This window comes from Cherax quadricarinatus, unplaced genomic scaffold (assembly GCF_038502225.1).
Source record: "Cherax quadricarinatus isolate ZL_2023a unplaced genomic scaffold, ASM3850222v1 Contig4455, whole genome shotgun sequence".
Lineage (NCBI taxonomy): Eukaryota > Metazoa > Arthropoda > Malacostraca > Decapoda > Parastacidae > Cherax > Cherax quadricarinatus.
The window spans coordinates 1-18,590 of record NW_027199481.1 but is presented as its reverse complement, the minus strand read 5'-3'; the positions used below and the strand labels follow the sequence as shown (position 1 = coordinate 18,590).

General features: G+C 42.2%; 1 long non-coding RNA gene across 1 annotated transcript in view; it reads right to left on the bottom strand.

The window, feature by feature from the left end:
• The window catches only part of LOC138852148 (uncharacterized), a 29,097-nt gene extending 11,935 nt beyond the window's left edge, over positions 1-17,162 (bottom strand). The window contains exons 1-2 of the long non-coding RNA XR_011391584.1: positions 16,972-17,162; positions 15,909-16,041 (exon numbers count right to left, since the gene is read on the bottom strand). This is a non-coding gene — a long non-coding RNA (uncharacterized lncRNA). The remainder of the gene's footprint in view (positions 1-15,908; positions 16,042-16,971) is intronic.
• Positions 17,163-18,590: the final 1,428 nt, after the last annotated feature.

Here is an 18,590-nt window from a genome sequence, read left to right as displayed (position 1 = left end):
AATGGTACCATATGATACAATGGTGCCATATGGTGCAATGGTGCCATATGGTGCAATGGTACCATATGGTGCAATGGTACCTTATGGTACCATATGGTGCAATGGTACCTTATGGTACCATATGGTGAAATGGTACCTTATGGTACCATATGGTGAAATGGTACCTTATGGTACCATATGGTGAAATGGTACCTTATGGTACCATATGGTGAAATGGTACCATATGGTACATTGTACCATACAGTACAATGATACCATATGGTTCATTGTACCATATGGTGCTGTTGTATTCACCACAATAAACACACTTATATTTTCATCATTATTTTCTTTACAATAGTTGTTTACAACAAAAATATGCAAAAATGTTGTATATTAGTAATGTTCTATTATATATTTACAAATGTACAAGAACTTGACATGTTCCTTGAGGTGGATGACAAAGCACTTTGTCTTGGAAACTGCTGAGCTAGCTAGCTTGCGTCACCACTCACTCAGTCTTGGCTGGTGTCTGTGCCACCAACACCTATTGACCATATGGTACACGGTATCATATGTTACAGGGTACCACATGGTACATTGTACTATATGGTATAGGGTACCATGCAGTACAGGAAAACATATGGTGCAAGGTACCATATTGTGCAGGGTAATATATGGTACAGGGTACAATATGGGACAGGGTACCATATAGCACAGGGTACCATATGGTACAGGGTACCATACAGTACAGGACACCACATGGTACAGATACAAGGATCCCTACAGAAATAGGTCACCCTGACTTTTTTGGGCTATCCTAGCATTTTACACATATGCTGCTATGTATAGTAATCCATGTAATTGTATTTCTGTACACCTGAATAAACTTACTCGAGCACATGTGGCATCGTAAGTAAGTTTATTTAGGAATACACATATAAAGTTACATAGAATATCATACTTAGCAGCATATGTTTGGAGAACCAAGGATAAGCCAAAAAAGTCAGACAGACTTATTTGCATTAGGGTCCATGTACTATATGGTACAACGTACCATATGGTATAATGTACCATATGGTATAATGTACCATATGGTATAATGTACCATATGGTACAATGTACCATATGGCACACTGTACCATATACCATTGTATGACATGGCACCAATGTACCATATGGTACCATTGTACCAGAAGGCACAATGGTACCATATGGTTCAAAACCAAAGAATTCCTCTTCAGCTCCACTTCCATGAGTCTTAGAACTGCAAGTTGTGAAGAGGAGAGTCATAATTCGCCCGGAGAGTGAGTGGGGAGTGAGAGCTTCCTTGCCGCCAGGCACGATGAACAAAGCTACTTTGGCGGCGTTCCCACAATGCCATGCGGGTGTCCAGATTTCTTCTATAGAGTGCACACTGACCACCCAGACCCATTCTCTCAGATGTAGGCCTACCAGCCTTCTCGTGCTAAATTTGACACCGCTAGAATTTTGGCGTAGATCTACGGGTTGGACCCTCAACATAAAGCCGTAGATCTACAGCACAGACCCTGAAAGGGTTAAACAACCATGGTGACATTACACGTCTCTGTCTCAGACCTACTTTCACCGGGAAGTAGTCCCCCTCTCTTCTACACACCCTAACCTGAGCCTCAATATCCTCATAAAAACTGTTTACAGCATTTAGTAACTTACCATCTATTCCATATGCTTCCAACATCTGCCACATTGCTCCCCTATCCACTCTATCATATGCCTTTTTTAAATCTATAAATGCAATAAAAACTTCCCTACCTTTATGTAAATATTGTTCACATATATGCTTCTATGTAAATACTGTTCACATATATGCTTCTATAAATACTGTTCACATATATGCTTCTATGTAAATACTGTTCACATATATGCTTCTATAAATACTGTTCACATATATGCTTCTATGTAAATACTGTTCACATATATGCTTCTATGTAAACACTTGATCTACACATGCCCTACCAACTCTAAAACCTCCTTGCTTATCCGCAATCCTACATTCTGTCTTACCTCTAATTCTTTCAACAATAACCCTACTGTACACTTTTCCTAGTATACTCAGAAAACTTATTCCTCTATAACTTTTACAATCTCTTTTGTCCCCCTTCCCTTTATATAAAGGGACTGTACATACTCTCCGCCAATCCCTAGGTACCTTCCCATCTTTCATACATTTATTAACAAAAATACCAACCATGTAGGTAGTAGGTTGGTAGACAGCAACCACCCAGGGAAGTACTACCGTCCTGCCAGATGACTGTGAAACAAAAACCTGTAACTGTTTTGCATGATGGTAGGATTGCTGGTTTCTTTTTCTGTCTCATAAACACGCTAAGATAACAGGGATATCTTGCTACTCCTACTTACACTTTGGTCACACTTCACAGACACGCACATGCATATATATATATACATACATCTAGGTTTTTCTCCTTTTTCTAAATAGCTCTTGTTTTTTTTTTATTTCTTCTATTGTCCATGGGGAAGTGGAAAAGAATCTTTCCTCCGTAAGCCATGCGTGTCGTATGAGGCGACTAAAATGCCGGGAGCAATGGGCTAGTAACCCCTTCTCCTGTATACAATTACTAAAAAAGAGAAGAAGAAAAACTTTATAAAACTGGGTTGCTTAAATGTGCGTGGATGTAGTGCGGATGACAAGAAACAGATGATTGCTGATGTTATGAATGAAAAGAAGTTGGATGTCCTGGCCCTAAGCGAAACAAAGCTGAAGGGGGTAGGAGAGTTTCAGTGGGGGGAAATAAATGGGATTAAATCTGGAGTATCTGAGAGAGTTAGAGCAAAGGAAGGGGTAGCAGTAATGTTAAATGATCAGTTATGGAAGGAGAAAAGAGAATATGAATGTGTAAATTCAAGAATTATGTGGATTAAAGTAAAGGTTGGATGCGAGAAGTGGGTCATAATAAGCGTGTATGCACCTGGAGAAGAGAGGAATGCAGAGGAGAGAGAGAGATTTTGGGAGATGTTAAGTGAATGTATAGGAGCCTTTGAACCAAGTGAGAGAGTAATTGTGGTAGGGGACTTGAATGCTAAAGTAGGAGAAACTTTTAGAGAGGGTGTGGTAGGTAAGTTTGGGGTGCCAGGTGTAAATGATAATGGGAGCCCTTTGATTGAACTTTGTATAGAAAGGGGTTTAGTTATAGGTAATACATATTTTAAGAAAAAGAGGATAAATAAGTATACACGATATGATGTAGGGCGAAATGACAGTAGTTTGTTGGATTATGTATTGGTAGATAAAAGACTGTTGAGTAGACTTCAGGATGTACATGTTTATAGAGGGGCCACAGATATATCAGATCACTTTCTAGTTGTAGCTACACTGAGAGTAAAAGGTAGATGGGATACAAGGAGAATAGAAGCATCAGGGAAGAGAGAGGTGAAGGTTTATAAACTAAAAGAGGAGGCAGTTAGGGTAAGATATAAACAGCTATTGGAGGATAGATGGGCTAATGAGAGCATAGGCAATGGGGTCGAAGAGGTATGGGGTAGGTTTAAAAATGTAGTGTTAGAGTGTTCAGCAGAAGTTTGTGGTTACAGGAAAGTGGGTGCAGGAGGGAAGAGGAGCGATTGGTGGAATGATGATGTAAAGAGAGTAGTAAGGGAGAAAAAGTTAGCATATGAGAAGTTTTTACAAAGTAGAAGTGATGCAAGGAGGGAAGAGTATATGGAGAAAAAGAGAGAAGTTAAGAGAGTGGTGAAGCAATGTAAAAAGAGAGCAAATGAGAGAGTGGGTGAGATGTTATCAACAAATTTTGTTGAAAATAAGAAAAAGTTTTGGAGTGAGATTAACAAGTTAAGAAAGCCTAGAGAACAAATGGATTTGTCAGTTAAAAATAGGAGAGGAGAGTTATTAAATGGAGAGGTAGAGGTATTGGGAAGATGGAAGGAATATTTTGAGGAATTGTTAAATGTTGATGAAGATAGGGAAGCTGTGATTTCGTGTATAGGGCAAGGAGGAATAACATCTTGTAGGAGTGAGGAAGAGCCAGTTGTGAGTGTGGGGGAAGTTCGTGAGGCAGTAGGTAAAATGAAAGGGGGTAAGGCAGCCGGGATTGATGGGATAAAGATAGAAATGTTAAAAGCAGGTGGGGATATAGTTTTGGAGTGGTTGGTGCAATTATTTAATAAATGTATGGAAGAGGGTAAGGTACCTAGGGATTGGCAGAGAGCATGCATAGTTCCTTTGTATAAAGGCAAAGGGGATAAAAGAGAGTGCAAAAATTATAGGGGGATAAGTCTGTTGAGTGTACCTGGTAAAGTGTATGGTAGAGTTATAATTGAAAGAATTAAGAGTAAGACGGAGAATAGGATAGCAGATGAACAAGGAGGCTTTAGGAAAGGTAGGGGGTGTGTGGACCAGGTGTTTACAGTGAAACATATAAGTGAACAGTATTTAGATAAGGCTAAAGAGGTCTTTGTGGCATTTATGGATTTGGAAAAGGCGTATGACAGGGTGGATAGGGGGGCAATGTGGCAGATGTTGCAAGTGTATGGTGTAGGAGGTAGGTTACTGAAAGCAGTGAAGAGTTTTTACGAGGATAGTGAGGCTCAAGTTAGAGTATGTAGGAAAGAGGGAAATTTTTTCCCAGTAAAAGTAGGCCTTAGACAAGGATGTGTGATGTCACCGTGGTTGTTTAATATATTTATAGATGGGGTTGTAAGAGAAGTAAATGCGAGGGTCTTGGCAAGAGGCGTGGAGTTAAAAGATAAAGAATCACACACAAAGTGGGAGTTGTCACAGCTGCTCTTTGCTGATGACACTGTGCTCTTGGGAGATTCTGAAGAGAAGTTGCAGAGATTGGTGGATGAATTTGGTAGGGTGTGCAAAAGAAGAAAATTAAAGGTGAATACAGGAAAGAGTAAGGTTATGAGGATAACAAAAAGATTAGGTGATGAAAGATTGAATATCAGATTGGAGGGAGAGAGTATGGAGGAGGTGAACGTATTCAGATATTTGGGAGTGGACGTGTCAGCGGATGGGTCTATGAAAGATGAGGTGAATCATAGAATTGATGAGGGAAAAAGAGTGAGTGGTGCACTTAGGAGTCTGTGGAGACAAAGAACTTTGTCCTTGGAGGCAAAGAGGGGAATGTATGAGAGTATAGTTTTACCAACGCTCTTATATGGGTGTGAAGCGTGGGTGATGAATGTTGCAGCGAGGAGAAGGCTGGAGGCAGTGGAGATGTCATGTCTGAGGGCAATGTGTGGTGTGAATATAATGCAGAGAATTCGTAGTTTGGAAGTTAGGAGGAGGTGCGGGATTACCAAAACTGTTGTCCAGAGGGCTGAGGAAGGGTTGTTGAGGTGGTTCGGACATGTAGAGAGAATGGAGCGAAACAGAATGACTTCAAGAGTGTATCAGTCTGTAGTGGAAGGAAGGCGGGGTAGGGGTCGGCCTAGGAAGGGTTGGAGGGAGGGGGTAAAGGAGGTTTTGTGTGCGAGGGGCTTGGACTTCCAGCAGGCATGCGTGAGCGTGTTTGATAGGAGTGAATGGAGACAAATGGTTTTTAATACTTGACGTGCTGTTGGAGTGTGAGCAAAGTAACATTTATGAAGGGATTCAGGGAAACCGGCAGGCCGGACTTGAGTCCTGGAGATGGGAAGTACAGTGCCTGCACTCTGAAGGAGGGGTGTTAATGTTGCAGTTTAAAAACTGTAGTGTAAAGCACCCTTCTGGCAAGACAGTGATGGAGTGAATGATGGTGAAAGTTTTTCTTTTTCGGGCCACCCTGCCTTGGTGGGAATCGGCCGGTGTGATAATAATAAAATACCAACCACTCAAACACTGTATCCCCCCCTGCTTTTAACATTTCTGTCATGATCCTGTCAGTTCCAGCTGCTTTACCCCCTTTCATTCAACATAATGCCTCATGCACCTCCACCACACCCACATCCTGCTCTTCTTCACTCCTAAAAGATGGTATACCTCCCTGGCAAGTGCATGAAATTACCGTCTCCCTTTCTTTGTCGACATTTAAAAGTTCCTCAAAATATTTTCGCCTTCTACCCAATACCTCCAGCTCCCCATCTACTAACTCCCCTACTCTGTTTTTAACTGACAAATCCATTCGTTCCCTAGACTTTCTTAACTTGTTTAACTCACAAGTTAAGAAAGCCTTATTTTCATTAAAATTTCTTGACAGTCTCTCTCCCACTCTATCATCTGCACTCCTTTTGCACTCTCTCACCACTGTCTTCACCTTTCTTTTACTCCCCATATACATACTCTACTCTTCTTATAACACTTCTGCTTTGTAAAAACCTCTCATAAGCTACCTTTTTCTGTTTTATCTCACCCTTTACTTCATCATTCCACCAACCACACCTCTTTCCTCCTGCACCCACCCTCCTATAACCACAAACTTCTGCCCCACATTCTAATACTGCATTTGTAAAACTATTCCAACCCTCTTCACCCCCCCCCCCCGACAACTCATGTTTGCACGAGCCCACCTTTCTGCCAATAGTTGCTTATATCTCACCCGAACTTCCTCCTCCCTTAGTTTATACACTTTCACCTGGAGCCTACCCATCAACCTTTTATCCACTAATACATAATCTAACAAACTACTTTCATTACGTGCTATATCATACCTTGTATATTTATTTATACTCTTTTTCATAAAATATGTATTACTTATTACCAAACCTCTTTCTACACATAGCTCAATTAAAGGCTCCCCATTTACATTTACCCCTGGCACCCAAAATTTACCTACTACTCCCTCCACAACATTTTTACCCACTTTAGCATTGAAAACCCCAACCACAAGTGCTCTCACACTTGGTTCAAAACTCCCCACGCATTCACTCAACATTTCCCAAAATCTCTCTTTCTCCTCTACATTTCTCTCTTTTCCAGGTGCATATGCAATTATTATAACACACTTTTCCCATCTAACCTTTGTTTTACTCGAATTAATACATTTATAGTCCCTCTTTTCCTGCCATAACTTATCCTTCAACATTATTGCTACTCCTTCTTTAGCTTTAACTCTATTTGAAACCCCTGACCTAATCCCATTTATTCCTCTCCACTGAAATTCTCCCACCCCCTTCAGCTTTGTTTCACTTAAAGCCAGGACATCCAACTTCTTCTCGTTCATAACATCCACAATCATCTATTCCTTATCATTTGCACAACATCCACGCACATTCAGAAATCCCACTTTGACAATTTTCATTTTATTCTTTTTTTTTTTTTTTTTTTTTTTTTGCGAGTATTATATATATATAAAAAAAAATTATGACTAATACTTACCGAGATATGGAGGTGTGAAGTTGACAAAGTGAGATGCTTACGGCAACATCGCTGATTGCTGGTCACACGGTAACAGTTTATTTTTTCCCTATGCTTTTCTTTTATTTTTTAATATTTTATTTTTTCAAGTAACTTTTATGGCCTGTGAGACAAATACAGTGGACCCCCGCATACCGTTGGCCTTACATAACGTTAAATCTGCATACCGATACATTTTATCGCTAAGATTTTGCCTCGCATACCGCTAAAAAAACCCGCTCAACGCTGTTCGTCCGAGACGCGTCTAATGTGCGGCCTTAGCCAGCCTCACATGTTCCGCCGGTGGCATTGTTTACCAGCCAGCCTCCGCGGAAACATCCAAGCATACAATCGGAACATTTCGTATTATTACAGTGTTTTTGGTGATTTTATCTGCAAAATAAGTGACCATGGGCCCCAAGAAAGCTTCTAGTGCCAACCCTACAGCAATAAGGGTGAGAATTACTATAGAGATGAAGAAAGAGATAATTGATAAGTATGAAAGTGGAGTGCGTGTCTCCGAGCTGGCCAGGTTGTATAATAAACCCCAATCAACCATCGCTACTATTGTGGGCAACAAAACGGCAATCAAGGAAGCTGTTCTTGCCAAAGGTTCAACTGTGTTTCCGAAACAGAGATCGCAAGTGATGGAAGATGTTGAGAAACTCTTATTGGTGTGGATAAATGAAAAACAGATAGCAGGAGATAGCATCTCTCAAGTGATCATAAGTGAAAAGGCTAGGAAGTTGCATCAGGATTTAATTAAAAAAATGCCTGCAACTAGTGATGATGTGAGTGAATTTAAGGCCAGCAAAGGTTGGTTTGAGAGATTTAAGAAGCATAGTGGCATACATAGTGTGATAAGGCATGGTGAGGCTGCCAGTTCGGACCACAAAGCAGCTGAAAAATATGTGCAGGAATTCAAGGAGTACATAGACAGTGAAGGACTGAAACCTGAACAAGTGTTTAATTGTGATGAAACAGGCCTGTTCTGGAAGAAAATGCCAAGCAGGACCTACATTACTCAGGAGGAAAAGGCACTCCCAGGACATAAGCCTATGAAAGACAGGCTTACTCTGTTGATGTGTTCCAATGCTAGTGGTGATTGCAAAGTGAAGCCTTTATTAGTGTATCACTCTGAAACTCCCAGACCGTTCAGGCAAAAGAATATCCTCAAGGCTAATTTGTGTGTGCTGTGGAGGGCAAACAGTAAGGCATGGGTCACTAGGGACTTTTTCTATGACTGGTTACACCATGCATTTGCCCCCAATGTGAAAGATTACCTAACTGAAAAGAAATTAGACCTTAAGTGCCTCCTGGTGTTAGACAATGCCCCTGTTCATCCTACAGACGTGGCAGAGTGACTTTATGGGGACATGAGCTTCATTAAGGTGAAGCTTTTGCCTCCTAATACCACTCCTCTCCTGCAGCCCATGGACCAGCAGGTTATTGCAAACTTCAAAAAACTCTACACAAAAGCTCTGTTTGAAAGGTGCTTTGTAGTGACCTCAGAAACTCAACTGATTCTAAGAGAGTTTTGGAGAGAGCACTTTAATATCCTCAATTGTGTAAACCTTATAGGTAAGGCTTGGGAGGGAGTGACTAAGAGGACCTTGAACTCTTCTTGGAAGAAACTGTGGCCAGAATGTGTAGACCAAAGGGATTTTGAAGGGTTTCAGGCTAACCCTGAGAGGAGTATGCCAGTTGAGGAATCCATTGTGGCATTGGGAAAGTCCTTGGGGTTGGAGGTTAGTGGGGATGATGTGGAAGAGTTGGTGGAGGAGGACAATGAAGAACTAACGACTGATGAGCTGCAAGATCAACTTCAACAGCAAGAGTCCAGACCTGAGGAAACTGGTTCGGAGGAGGGGAGAGAGAAATTGAAGAAGTTGCCTACTACAAAGATTAAGGAAATCAGTGCAATGTGGCTGAAAGTGCAAACCTTTATGGATGAAAATCACCCTCACACAGCTATTGCAAGCCGTGCTGGTGACTATTACACTGACAACGTTGTGAAACACTTTAGGGAAGTCATAAAGGAACAAGAGGTACAGGCCACTATGGACAGATATGTTGTGCGAAAGAAGTCCAGTGACTGAAGCTGGTCCTAGTGGCATTAAAAGAAGAATGGAAGTAACCCCAGAAAAGGACTTGACACCTCAAGTCTTAATGGAAGGGGATTCCCCTTCTAAACACTAAGACTCTCTCCTCCTCCCATCCCATCAATCATCACCAGATCTTCAATAAAGGTAAGTGTCATGTAATTGTGCATGCCTTTTTCAGTTTGTGTGTATTAAAATTAATATTTCATGTGGTAAAAATGTTTTTTTTTTCATACTTTGGGGTGTCTTGCACAGATTAACTTGCTCTGGTGGCCTGGTGGTTAACGCTCTCGCTTCACACGGTGAGGGCCTGGGTTCGATTCCCAGCCAGAGTAGAAACATTGGATGTGTTTCTTTCCACCTGTTGTCTATGTTCCCCATCAGTAAAATGGGTACCTGGGTGTTAGTCGACTGGTGTGGGTCGCATCCTGGGACACTGACCTAAGGAGGCCTGGTCACAGACCGGGCCGCGGGGGCGTTGACCCCCAGAACTCTCTCCAGATAATCTCCAGAAACTCCAGATTTCTATTATTTCTTATGGGGAAAATTCATTCGCAAAACGATAATTTCGCATAACAATGAGCTCTCATGAACGGATTAATATCGTTATGCGGGGGGTCCACTGTATAAGCCATATTTTGGATATACATATACTCATTGTATACTACACAATAACTGCACAAACATTGACAGGTGAACATTTTCACCTATTTTCGTCACATGCTATTGCCTAGAAATATATACATAGTATTTATTGGTCCCAGCAATGTTTGGTGGGGAAGGGAGTGTGGGTTTGTGTGAACAACATAGCTGGCAGGTGGTTAGCTGGCTGGCTGGTTAGCCAGCTGGCTAGCTAGCTGGCTGGTTAGCCAGCTGGCTAGCTAGGTGGCTAGCTAGCTGGCTAGCTGGTTGGCCAGCTGGCTGGCTGGCTGTCCAGGTGGCTGGCTGGTTGGCTGACCAGCTGGCTGGCTGGTTGGTTGGCTGGCTTGCTGGCTGCCTGGCTGGCTTTGTCACTGTCTCAAAGGTACACATAAATACAATCATACATAGTGTAAATTACTTAGGACACATGGAGAATATAATAATAACTGAAGCATGGTGTAAGAGAGTGTGGCACTCATCTTATCTCTCCACTAATGACAGTGTTGACATTTGATGAGGGGCATCTTATCTTATCTCTCGGCTAATGAGAGTGATGACATTTGATGAGGGTACACTGCCTTCCCTTTATTTGTTTTCACTTTACACAAACATATCTGTCTGCTTGTCTCTTTTTCTGTCTATCTGTCTGCCTCTCTTTCTGTCTCAGAGACAGCCACTAGAGAAACAACACGTATTACACTCAATACAGTAGTCACTGTGTCACATCTGAGTCCTGATTCATATTTGCAAGTCTGGATTTTTTGGGTTATCCTAGGTAATTTACACTATGTACACTTGTATTTATGTGTACCTGTGTGTGTGTGTGTGTGTGAGAGAGCGAGAGAGAGCGAGAGAGCGAGAGAGAGCGAGAGCGAGAGTGCGAGAGAGAGAGAGAGAGAGAGAGAGAGAGCCACCTGGCTGGTCAGTTACTGACTTGAGGTGCCTGTCCAGTGCCTGCTTGAAGACAGCCAGGGGTCTATTGGTAATCCCCATGATGTATGCTGGGAGGCAGTCGAACAGTCTTGGGCCTCTGACACTTATTGTCTCTTATCGTGCTAGTGGCACCCCTACTTTTCATTGGGAGGACGTTGAACCATCTTCTGAGTCTTTTGCTTTTGTATGAGTTTACCTGGAGAGGGCTTCGGGGGTCAATCCCCCGCAGCCTGGTCTGAGACCAGGCGTCATGGTGGATCAGGGTCTGATCAACCAGGCGAGTGATTTTCATATGCAAGTTTGGTACTAGTTCCTCTAGGATTTTCCAAGAGTAAATAATCATGTATCTCTCCCTCCTGGATTCTAGGGAGTTCCCAGTAACTGAGGTGGTTTATCACAGTTATGCGTACAGCAAAGGTTCTCTGTACATTTTCTAGGTCAGTAATTTCACCTGCCTTGAAAGGTGCTGTTAGTGTGCAGTAATATTGCAGGCTAGATAGAACAAGTGACCTGAAGAGTGTCATCATGGGTTTGGCATCCCTGGTTTTGAAGGTTCTCATTATCCCTCATGTTTACCTGGAGACCTGGAGAGGGTTTCGGGGGTCAATGCCCCCATGGCCTGGTCTGAGACCAGGCCTCATGGTGGATCAGGGTCTGATCAACCAGGCTGTTACTGCTGGCCACATGCAAGCTGACGTACGAACCACAGCCCGGTTGGTCAGGTATTGACTTTAAGTGCCTGTCCAGTGCCTTCTTGAAGACAGCCAGGGGTCTATTGGTGTGCACATATATAAGCATGTACAGTGGACCCTTGGCTAACGATATTAATCCGTTCCAGAGAGCTCATTGTTAGACGAAATTATTGTTAACTGAATTAATTTTCCCATAAGAAATAATGGAAATCATATTAATCTGTTCCTGACACCCAGGAGTATGAAAAAAAAATTTTTACCACATGAAATATTCATTTTCCTTCACACACAAAAGAGACATTCTTAATATACATGTATATTATTGTGTAATGAAGAATAAATGACACTTACCTTTATTGAAGGTCTGGTGATGAGTGGTGGGATGGGAGTAGGGGAGATGGACATTATTAGAGTCTGGAAGGGGAATCCCCTTCCATGAGGACTTTAGGTAGCAAGTCCTTTTCCAGGGTTACTTCCCTTCTTTGTTTTTTAATGCGACTAGGACCAGCTTGAGAGTCACTGGACCTCTGTCGCACAACAAATCTGTCCATAGAGCTCTGTACCTCGCATTCCTTTATGATTTGCCCAAAATGGGCCACAACATTGTCATTGTAATAGTCACCAGCATGGCTTGCAATAGCTGTGTTAGGGTGATTTTCATCCATAAAGGTTTGCAGTTCAACCCACTTTGCACACATTTCCTTAATCTTTGAAGATGGCAACTTCCTTAATTTCTCTCTCCCCTCTTCTGAAGCAATTTCCTCAGGTCTGGCATCTTGCTGTTGCAGATGCTCTTGCAACTCATCAGTGGTTAGTTCTTCATTGTCCTCCTCCACCAACTCTTCTACATCTTCCCCACTAACCTCCAATGCCAAGGACTTCCCCAATGCCACAATAGATTCCACAATTGGCATACGCTTCTCAGGGTTAGCCCCAAACCCTTCAAAATCCCTCTCTTCTACACATTCTGGCCACAATTTCCTCCAAGCAGAGTTCAAGGTCCTCTTAGTCACTCCCTCCCAAGCCTTACCTATAAGGTTTATGCAAATGAGGATACTAAAGTGATCTTTCCAAAACTCTCTCGGGGTCAATCGAGTGTCTGAGGTAACTTCAAAGCACTTTTGAAACATAACTTTTGTGTAGTTTTTTTTGAAGTCTGAAATGACCTTCTGGTCCATGGGTTGCAGGAGAGGAGTGGTATTAGGAGGCAAAAACTTAACCTTGATTAAGCTCCTATCCCCAGAAATTCGCTCTGCCAAGTCTGTTTAATATATTTATAGATGGGGTTGTAAGAGAAGTAAATGCGAGGGTCTTGACAAGAGGCGTGGAGTTAAAAGATAAAGAATCACACATAAAGTGGGAGTTGTCACAGTTGCTCTTTGCTGATGACACTGTGCTCTTGGGAGATTCTGAAGAGAAGTTGCAGAGATTGGTGGATGAATTTGATAGGGTGTGGAAAAGAAGAAAATTAAAAGTGAATACAGGAAAGAGTAAGGTTATGAGGATAACAAAAATATTAGGTGATGAAAGATTGGATATCAGATTGGAGGGAGAGAGTATGGAGGAAGTGAATGTATTCAGATATTTGGGAGTGGACGTGTCAACAGATGGGTCTATGAAGGATGAGGTGAATCATAGAATTGATGAGGGGAAAAGGGTGAGTGGTGCACTTAGGAGTCTGTGGAGACAAAGAACTTTGTCCTTGGAGGCAAAGAGGGGAATGTATGAGAGTATAGTTTTACCAACACTCTTATATGGGTGTGAAGCATGGGTGATGAATGTTGCAGCGAGGAGAAGGCTGGAGGCAGTGGAGATGTCATGTCTGAGGGCAATGTGTGGTGTGAATATAAGGCAGAGAATTCGTAGTTTGGAAGTTAGGAGGAGGTGCGGGATTACCAAAACTGTTGTCCAGAGGGCTGAGGAAGGGTTGTTGAGGTGGTTCGGACATGTAGAGAGAATGAAGCGAAACAGAATGACTTCAAGAGTGTATCAGTCTGTAGTGGAAGGAAGGCGGGGTAGGGGTCGGCCTAGGAAAGGTTGGAGGGAGGGGGTAAAGGAGGTTTTGTGTGCGAGGGGCTTGGACTTCTAGCAGGCGTGCGTGAGCGTGTTTGATAGGAGTGAATGGAGACGAATGGTTTTTAATACTTGACGTGCTGTTGGAGTGTGAGCAAAGTAACATTTATGAAGGGGTTCAGGGAAACCGGCAGGCCGGACTTGAGTCCTGGAGATGGGAAGTACAGTGCCTGCACTCTGAAGGAGGGGTGTTAATGTTGCAGTTTAAAAACTGTAGTGTAAAGCACCCTTCTGGCAAGACAGTGATGGAGTGAATGATGGTGAAAGTTTTTCTTTTTCGCGCCACCCTGCCTTGGTGGGAATCGGCCAGTGTGATGATAAAAAAAAAAAAAAAAAGTCTGAAGGATGACCAGGAGCACTGTCTAATACGAAGAGGCACTTAAGGTCCAATTTATTTTCCAGGAGGTAATTTTTCACAGTGGGGCCAAACACATGGTGAAACCAGTCATAGAAAAAGTTCCTAGTGACCCATGGCTTACTGTTTGCCCTGCGCATCACACACAAATTAGCCTTGAGGACATTGTTTATCCTGAACACACTGGGAGCTTCAGAGTGATACACGAGTAGAGGCTTCACTCTGCAATCCCCACTAGCATTACTACACAACAGTAAGGTTAGCCTGTCTTTCATAGGCTTGTGTCCTTGGAGTGCTTTTTCCTCCTCAGTAATGTAGGTCCTCTTTGGCATTTTCTTCCAAAACAGGCCTGTTTTGTCACAATTAAACACTTGTCCAGGTTTCAATCCTTCAGCCTCTATATACTCCATGAATTCCTGCACAGATTTTTCAGCCACTTTTTGGTCTGAACTGGCAGCCTCTCCATGCCTTATCACACTATGTATGCCACTACGATTCTTAAATCTCTCAAACCAACCTTTGCTGGCCTTAAATTCACTCACATCACCACTAGTTGCAGGCATTTTTTTAATTGAATCGGCATGCAAGTTCTTAGCCTTTTCACATATGATCGCTTGAGAGATGCTATCTCCTGACATCTGTTTTTCGTTTATCCAGACAATTAACAGTCTCTCAACATTTTGTGAGTATTTGCAATCTCTGTTTCAAAAACATACTTGCACCTTTTGCAACAACAGCATCCTTGATTGCCTTTTAGTTGGCCAAGATAGTAACGATGGTTGATTTGGGTTTCGTATACAACCTGGCCAGCTCCAAGACAAGCACTACACTTTCGTACTTTGCAATTATCTCTTTTTTCAATTCCATACTAATTCTCACCCTATTTAACCACAGGGTTTGCACTAGAGCTTTCTTGGGGTCCGCGCTGACTTATTTTGAAGTTACAAGCACTAAAAACACTGGGATAATATAAAATGTACCGAATGTATGCGTGGATGCAACCACACTGGCTGGCTTGTAAACACTGGCACACAAGGGGCAGCTAAGGCACGCTCAGGCCACATATGGATGAGTATCGGGCCAAAATTTTTACGCTCAAACGCTTTGTTGGGCAAATTTATCACTAGACGATGCCTTTGTTTGCCGAGGGTCCACTGTACACGCATGTGTAGTGTGACCTAAGTTTAAGTAGAAGTAGCAAGCTGTACCTGAAATCTTGCATGTTTGTGAGACAGAAAAAAGGCACCAGCAATCCTACCATCATGTAAAACAATTACAGGCTTCCGTTTTACACTCATTTGGCAGGATGGTAGTATCTGCCAAGTGGGGCTGTTGCTGTCTATGAGCCTACTACCAAGGTGTAATGTTTCCATTATTTAATGATGCATTTAGGAAATGTATCGTATATAGAAACCTCATGGAATCCTTCCTTAATAAGCCATACCTATCATTAATGGTGACTAAAATGCCGGGACCAAAGGGCTAGTAACTCCTTCTCTTGTATAAATTACTAATTGTGTCACCCTGCCTTGGTGGGAGATGGCCGATGTGTTAAGAAAAACAAAATAAAGGAACTCTTATGATCTCTTATTATAAAAATAATGCAAAACCTCATACTGTACTATATGAGCATTTTCATTTTATCCTTGTGGAAATGACACATGATAGGAATGAATAGAGTTATGCATGACCACTTGAGAGGTTAAACACAAAAACGATCTAATTTTACAAAGACTAAAAGATGATTCTAATTCATATGAATAGACTGTATTAAAAATTCCCATGTCTGGATTTACCTGGATTCTACAGGAAAAGGCTCATAAAGGAACTTTTTGTAGAAATGTTTCTTTTGGTCATGGACAAGAACCACTGCTACTCCTTGATCATCAAACTGGGGCCGTCCAGCTCGCCCCATCATCTGCAGTACATCTGTTGTGGAAAGATTCAATCAAATGCACTTTTACTTATATGTACTATAGCAAACACATTTTTCTTGCCTCCAAAATTTCAAATACTATACCACAACATACTAAGATAATATAAAGTAAACCAAAATGATAATAGGATTCTGAAATGCAGCAATATTAAAAGAACTTTAGGGGAGTATCAAAAGGAAAAAATACCAGCAGTATCACTGGAGTAAAAAAAATATAATTAAGCCCTACTGACCTAGTTTGTGTGCAAGCTAATTAGGTAAAAAGAAACGGGTAAAAATCTGAGGTTGGTCTTACAAAGCAGTCAAGTGGGTCTTGTGCTGCATGCCGGGGGTAAACAAACTCATACATGTTGGTGAATCTCGTATCACTAATAGTTAAAGTGTTACCAGGTAACTGAAAACAGTCAACATTTCTTGTTTTACCACTGTAACTGTGTGTTCCAAATTTTCACTGCAAGGAATTAATAGGGTTTTCATGATAAAGATCCTATTGCATAAATCTACCTGATACAATTTTTTTTAAACAATTCAAGTTTAATGAGGAACTACTAGGATGAATAACATACCATATCAATTTACTAAATGCTGTAAAGAGTTTTTAAGAGGATAGTGAGGCTCAGGTTAGGGTGTGTAGGAGAGAGGGGGATTACTTCTCAGCAAAAGTAGGTCTTAGACAGGGAAATGTAATGTCACCATGGTTGTTTAATATATTTATAGATGGAGTTGTAAAAGAAATAAATGCTAGGGTGCTGGGGGAGAGGGGGTGGGATTAAATTATGGGGAATCTAATACAAAATGGGAGTTGACACAGTTACATTTTGCTGATGATACTGTGCTTTTGGGAGATTCTAAAGAGAAGTGGCAAAGGTTAGTGGATGAGTTTGGGAGGGTGTGTAAAGGTAGAAAGTTGAAAGTGAACATACTGTAGACAAGAATAAGGTGACGAAGCTATCAAATGATTTAGATAAAGAAAAACTGGATATCACATTGGAGGGAGCATGGAAGAAGTGAATGTTTTCAAATATTTGGGAGTTGACTTGTCAGCAAACAGGTTTAAGAAGGACGAGGTTAACCACAGAATTGATGAAGGAAAAAAGGAGAGTGGTTCATTGAGGTATCTGTGGAGACAAAGAACATTATCCATGGAGGCAAATAGGAACCTCTACTTACAAGTTTACTCGTTCTATGACCTTGCTCAAATGTTAGGTAAGATACATACGCAACAGTTAGGTATATCTTTATTTTGAAACGTTTCGCCTACACAGTAGGCTTCTTCAGTCAAGTACAGAAAAGGTGATAGAAGCAGAAGAGACAAGAAGACGATGTGACCTCCCAATGACTACATTCTTACCTCTACTAGTGGCCTACATCTCACCTCCTGGCGGTATATAAGGCTCCATCCTGTCACTTCAACTCCATATTGTTTCAGACTATGGAACAATACAGGTCTCCCTCAACATTCACGTTTTCAGCTTTCGCGGGCTTCACACATTCGTGAATTCCCAACCGCCAAATTCCCAGCCACCAAATTCCCAGCCGCCAAATCATATTCAAGTTTCCCGCCACCTGCGAGTCCCTACTACCCTCCCACCGACCCCCGCAACTGGCAGCCAGCCCTCCCACCACTCAGTGTGGTGAGTGTTTTGTTTGTTCATTATTTGCTATTAAACTACAGTATAAATAATGTAAACCCATTCATGACTGCATATTGGAATGGCTATTTGGACAGGTATTAGACGGTGACATCATGTGTTTACTCTTGAACACAGCAAAGAATCAAACATTTCTGCTACTGCTAATAATAACAATAGTAGTAATAATAATAATAATAATAATAATAATAATAATAATAATAATAATAAATACGATATAATTGAAGGAAGTTGTACAAAAATACGAGGGAGTGGTTGACACATCGTCAGTGTGGCTTTGTTTATGCTGGAGTGAGCATTAGTCTCTGTGCTCTTCCAAACATTTCACAATAATTCATTGTTTGGTGCTTGTAGATTGAGTGCGACTGGAGTGGTTGAGGCAGCTGTTGAGGCAGCGATTGAGGCAGTGGTTGAGGCAGCGATTGAGGCAGCGGGTGAGGCAGCTGTTGAGGCTGCTGTTGAGGCAGTGGTTGAGGCAGCTGTTGAGGCAGCGATTGAGGCAGTGGGTGAGGCAGCTGTTGAGGCAGTGGTTGAGGCAGCTGTTGAGGCAGCGATTGAGGCAGTGGGTGAGGCTGCTGTTGAGGCAGTGATTGAGGCAGTGGTTGAGGCAGCTGTTGAGGCAGCAATTGAGGCAGTGGTTGAGGCAGCTGTTGAGGCAGCGATTGAGGCAGCGATTGAGGCAGTGGGTGAGGCTGCTGTTGAGGCAGTGATTGAGGCAGTGGTTGAGGCAGCTGTTGAGGCAGCAATTGAGGCAGTGGGTGAGGCAGCTGTTGAGGCAGCAATTGAGGCAGTGGGTGAGGCAGCTGTTGAGGCAGCGATTGAGGCAGTGGGTGAGACAGCTGTTGAGGCAGCGATTGAGGCAGTGGGTGAGGCAGCTGTTGCAGCGATTG